At 40.2% G+C, this 6,000-nt stretch overlaps 1 protein-coding gene across 3 annotated transcripts in view; it reads left to right on the top strand.

Moving 5' to 3' along the window:
- Positions 1 to 998: 998 nt before the first annotated feature.
- LOC115474819 (rho GTPase-activating protein 6-like) overlaps positions 999 to 6,000 on the top strand; it is a 337,817-nt gene continuing 332,815 nt past the window's right edge. For all 3 annotated transcript variants that reach the window (XM_030210489.1, XM_030210488.1, XM_030210490.1), the window contains exon 1: positions 999 to 1,150. The gene's annotated coding sequence lies outside the window, so the exon portion shown is untranslated. The remainder of the gene's footprint in view (positions 1,151 to 6,000) is intronic.

Genomic DNA, 6,000 nt, shown 5'->3' with positions numbered 1-6,000 from the left:
ATCTTCATCGGTCCGTTTCTTTTATATATATAAAAAACTTTTCTTCTCATTCAACAAGACATAGAAATCACTTATATAAAGTTATCTCTAATGGGTAAGTAATTCTTCTCCATGTGACGTTCTTTACTTTAAGACTTCAACAAGCTGATGCAAAAATCCAATGCCTCTCAATATCGAAACTTGGAACAGACTGCGTTGTAACCCATGTTACATCGTGTTAAATAAGAAGAAAAGTTCTTTAAAAAATATAGAAAAGAAACAGACCGATGAGGATCCAGGATGTTTATGTGTAAGTGTTTGCCTCACACTTACTTTTGAGTTACATATGACCTCCAGCTTTGATAGCTTTCGGGCTTACAGGCAGTGTATAAGAAATTAAAATCAATCAATAAATATGTTATAGTTTGGAGCTCATAGCAATAAGTATATAAGCTCCCAATGCATCCTGCAGCTGGTGAGAGAGACTGTTAATGAATATCGTTTGTACTAATAGAATTTTTATATTTTAAACTGGGACCTCAGCCGGATAATTCATACTGTATGTATCTATATATCACTGTCTATAGTCAGCAAAACAAAAACAGAAGTGAGTGTCTGCTGGATATTTTTAGAAGTCAGAGAATTAATTGGCAGGAACATAGAAATATCCCATTATTTACATAAACAAAGTAAAGCACATCCCATGTTAATGTGCTGTAGCATTTTAGAGAGATCCCGGAGTACAGTAACGATCTCTCCAGACAGCAGGGATCATGGACTCTCTCAGTTTACTGCATCATACTGTGACTAGAAATTTCATAATGCAAAGCCCGCATTCTGTTTTGTGCTCCCCTTAACCTCCACATACTCTTGATAGCCTGCTTCTACTGTACGCAGCATGACTCTGGTGGGCAGGAAATGCCTCCGTCTCTATCTGTTGGTCCGTCTCCCTCCTCCCCCTGCCTTTTTATGTTCTTCCTCGGAAGGAGAGAATGATGTTCTTTCCAGCCTCAGTTCAATTCCCGCTGCTGTAAGTTCTCTAGCTCTGCTACTCTTCAGTCTCCTAGTAACCCGGGGATTGTGCGGCTACGCATTACAGAGACGAGTGAGAGGGGACTACAGAAAGTTTTGACCCTGTCAGCCTTAATTTGGGATCATATTTTCTTCTGAGGTAAATACGTTTTCCTTCCCCCCCCCCCCCCCCCCCCCCATCAGTGCGTGTGGCTCTCTGTCTCTGCATCTTGTGCTCTCCCTTTCCCCCCCTATATGTCTTGGAATTACAGTGTGTGCCAATTAGTTGCCAAGGAACTTGGACAAATGGGAAATCCCATTTTGAACTTGTTTCTTGATTTTTACAGCTAACTGTTTCTGTAGTTAATTCACTAGTTGATACATCAGTTCACCCAGATTTTACCTAAAGGATTGTGTTTAATAGAGCAGAAACTCTGTTATGGCAAAGGACTTAACAGTTTGAAAGCTAGGGCAGGCATTGTAAGGACAAATCAGTTTTGGGACATTGTTCCTTCTGTTCTGAAGGTTATTTATAGATGCAGGATTACATAATAAAAATACAGGAGACATGCTTTAAAGCGCACTTGTGTGTGTGTCACTGTATATGTGCATGTAAACATGTATCTATGTGTTTGCATGTGTTTTTTGTTCCATGTAGAATGTGTCTAGCTTATTATAATGATATGTTAACCACAAATTTGGGAGTATACTGGAGTAAACTGTCCATCCTGGTGAGCAGAGTGACTAGATGAGTCTAGAGCAAACGTTATAGGTGCAAAAAATAAAATACTTTAATGGAACTCTTGTCATATCAGATGTATGGTAATATTGATATAATTTTTTTTATAAATGGTCAGAATATCCTTTTATAGTACAAAAAAATGTACAGACTGTTATGGCAGATAATTAACCTGATTCAACCCTTTCCCCCTAGTTACAGAAGTGTCTGAAAAGAAAGGACACAGAAGACAGAGGTGCATTGAGGGGATTAACTATAGTGTTGGTCTATATAGCTACAAAATATTCCAGCCCATCACCCTGGGCCTCTTCCTCTTCATCATGTATACCTTCAAATCCCCATCTTAGGCATTCTTCTTGTACTCATGCAGAACCCTTTATCGAAGGGTTAGCCCAGTCCTAAGCATGGGGATGTGAGACAGTACTTGCTCAGTCTCTATGGTGGCACCTTCTGTTTTGTCAAGTTTCTTGGTTTTGGTTAAGGAAAGGGAGATGCTACCATGAGAATTGTGTGTGTGTGTGTGTGTGGGGGGGGGGGGGGGCTGGACTGCTGGTGCCCCACAACAGACATGCTACTTTGATAAAGGGTTTTGTGTAACTAGGGGGAGGGGAAAATAAAGATTGGGGTTTGAAGACCTGTGACAGGGAGACTGGAACCTGGGGGAAGGAGGAACAGCATGTAGTGTGTTTAGAGGCTGCCCCAAGAAATCTGCTTGGTGCAGCCAAGTTACCTAGTTCCAGAATGGAGATTTTAGGCCAGTCCTGGATTTCCGACATCCCCATCGTGCAGCATTATGGAAGTTGCAGCATTGATTTCAATGGGTAGAATCAGGGATTACAAATATTGCACAGCTTTGGGATGTAAATTTAAAACCATGACTGGTCTAAAAGGCTCCCTCTTGGAACTTGATAACTTGTCTGCTTCCTCAGGCAATGGCCTGTCCTAGCCACATGGTAGCATCAGCCTTGGGTGCAAAACTTGCCCTGTGCTGTAAACTTTCTTCCATATGGGTACTTGTCCCATAGTGAAACCACCTTTTCATAACTCTATGGCCCAGACATCACTGTAAGTTGAGTCTTCTGTGGAGGAGTAGCCTAGTGGTTAGTGCAGTGGACTTTGATCCTGGGGAGCTGAGTTCAATTCCCACTGCAGTTCCTTGTGACTCTGGGCAAGTCACTTAACCCTCCATTGCCCCTAGTACAAAATAAGTACCTGAATATATGTAAACCACTTTGAATGTAGTTGCAAAAAACCTTGGAAAGGCAGTATATCAAGTCCCATTTCCCTTTCCTTTCCCACCCCCACACTATCTCACCATCTATATAAAATCTAATAAATAATTAAAGATATTCTATGTTACTCCTGAAATTAGGTCCTCAATTGGCCATTATTTTCTGACTTTTTGGTTAATAGTTCTAATAAAACATTGAGGGGTCCTTTTACTAAGGTGCGCCAAAAATGGCCTGCACTATTGTAGATTCATGTATTGGACGCGTGCAGGTCCATTTTTCAGCACGCCTGCAAAAAAGGCCTTTTTTGGCTGAAAATGGACATACGGCAAAATGAAAATTGGCGCGCATCCATTTTGGGCCTGAGAACTTACCGCCACCCATTGACTTAGTGGTAAGATCTCATTCGTTAATTGGGCGATAATCATCAGTGTGCATACAATGCCAATTACTGTTAGCGCTGAGCACCGGAAAATGAAGTATATTTTCTGGAGTATGTACTGAACGTGCGTAAAAAATGAAATTACCGCCTGGGTCATGTGGTAGCCGGGCGGTAGTTTTGAATTAGCACACGTTGGGCACACGTAAAAGGGCCCCTCACTCAATAATAGTTACTTTTTTTTCTTCTAATGGACCAAACTGGCTGCAAATATTTTATAAATAAATTAATTCACTGTAAAGTTTTATTTTCCTAGTCACGTTGACTTATCATCTTAAAGTCAATTTCTTTTGCAAGTTCACGCTCGCTAGCTTAATAATTCATGTGCCATAGTAGAACACCTGTAGGTTTTATGACTGAAAAAGTGTGCTAAAGCTGTTTAGTTTCTGTTCTGATCACTGACAGTGTGCAGAAAATCCCTTAAGCTGTGCACATTACCCTGAATATTAGCAAGTTGCAGTTGTTTTTATGTAACTCTTCTTAAATATGGGGCATGGAACTAGGAAACTGAATGACAAATTTTGGCTGCTGATTCGGTTTTGGTTGGTGTCTAGCGCCATACATATGATTCTATCTCAGTTGGTGAGAGGTCATATGTGTGCACTCATTGCCAAACGCTGCTGGCTGTCATAGAATAAGTCCAATCTCTGGTGGCTAGAGAAGCAGCAGACTGGAAGAAGCTGAGGCAGATACAGATATATAGAGGAAACCTACATGGACATAGTAGTCCCACCTCAAGTCTGGCAACTTCTGTGCTGTTTTGGAGGAAAGAACACACCATAAAGAAGAGCACACATAAAGAAAAAACCCACAGCAGAACATATCTCACCACATATATATCACAATATATCTCAAATCTGCAGGCTAATAATTTTAAGTGTACTCAGACAACCAAGGAGACCAATGTGGATCAAAGGATTCTAATCAAGTCTCTAAAGTCTTCAATCATTGCATACAGTGTCATCAAAACTAAATGAGATGAGCCTTTAACTGAATTCAAATGTGCAAAAATACAAAAGGGTCCGTCATCCTTAAAGAAGATCATCATCTTGGTGAGGTAGGAAGTGATCCTGTAGCCAAGATCAGCTCCAGGGGATGCAATATCCTCTTACACTGAGGATATGCCTCCAGAGACTTATGCCCAGGAGAGAAGGGTTAGGATGGCTGTTTTAATTGATTTGATCATTAAGCATGTAGATAGCTGATGGACACGCCTGGCTGATGCGAAGATTCTTGATTTCACGCATCATCTCTCTCTCATATATCCCCCCAGTCTCTCTCTCTCTCCCTCTCTCATACCCCCTCTCCAAACTTTGCCCAGTCTTTCTCTTTGTCCTTTATACCTTTCCATCACCCAATATCTTTGTTTCATACTCTCGTGGGAGTCTGGCACCTACACCTTTTACCTTGGCTGCCTAACAAACTGCATCACCCATGTGTACACTGTGATTCGGCTCTCACCAAGTTTGAACTTTCTGGTACAGGAAGTTTGGGCTAAGAGAGAGCAGAATCACAGTGTACACATGGGAGATGCACTTTGATAGGTAGTTCAACAAATAGCATTTGGGGGCATGAAATCCCAGGTACCAGGGTGAACAGGGGAGGCAATGGATAAGGCACCATTTTATCATCCTTGCCACCCTTGTATCTGTGCGGCCACACATATCTCACTACAGCCTGGATCTACCAATGACAGAAAAAGTATTTAAAAGTGATAATTTAGAGGACCTGAAAGAAATCTCAGTGAAGTGGAAAATGTGATAGGCAAAATCAACAAGCTAAGAGCAGCAAAGCACCTAGACTGGATGATATAAAACCTAGAATACTGAAAGAACTAAAAAATGACATTTCAGATCTACCACTAGAAATCTGTATGCTATGATTAAAATTATCTACGGTACCTGAAGATTGGAGGGTGGCCAACATAACACCAATTTTTAAAAAGGTTCCAGGGATTATCTGAGAAATAAAATGATTGAACACATGGTTTGATGGGACAGAGTCAACATTGATTTTACTGAACACATGGTTAAATGGGACAGAGTCAACAATGATTTAACCAAGAGAGGGCTTGCCTCTCTAATCTGCTACATTTTTTTACAGACATGAATAAACTTGTGGATAAAGGTGAGGCAGTTCATGTATTGTATCTAGATTATCAGAAAGCTTTTATCAAAGTCTCTCATGAGTGTTTGCATTGAAAACACTCCTTCTGAATTCTGGATCATATTTTTCAGAGATAGTAGAACATAATTCCATAGCTGTGTTGTCTGTCTGTCTGTCTCTTCTTTGGTAAATCTCCCATTCCTTTTGCAACAAGACATATTGTTTTCCTTCATCAATAATAGCAGTAAGTCAGAGTTGCTTCAGATTCATTAGAGATTATCCAGGTTTTTGTAGCCCTATGATAGTATTGTCAGGATATTAAGAATGAATATGCATGAGATAGATTTGCATGCATTGTTACTGTTTGGTTAAGTTCAAGTTCTTTTTATTTGATTAACTGCTTAAAAGACAAATTCACCAGAGAGGTCAATACATAAAATTAAAAAAAGAATATGAAAAAGAACGCCAATAAAAAACAGGAAAGAAAAGAAATTCAG

The sequence above is a fragment of the Microcaecilia unicolor genome, chromosome 7, assembly GCF_901765095.1.
Source record: "Microcaecilia unicolor chromosome 7, aMicUni1.1, whole genome shotgun sequence".
Classification (NCBI taxonomy): domain Eukaryota; kingdom Metazoa; phylum Chordata; class Amphibia; order Gymnophiona; family Siphonopidae; genus Microcaecilia; species Microcaecilia unicolor.
Note: the sequence above shows the minus strand (reverse complement) of the source record. Positions and strands in the feature narration are given on the sequence as shown.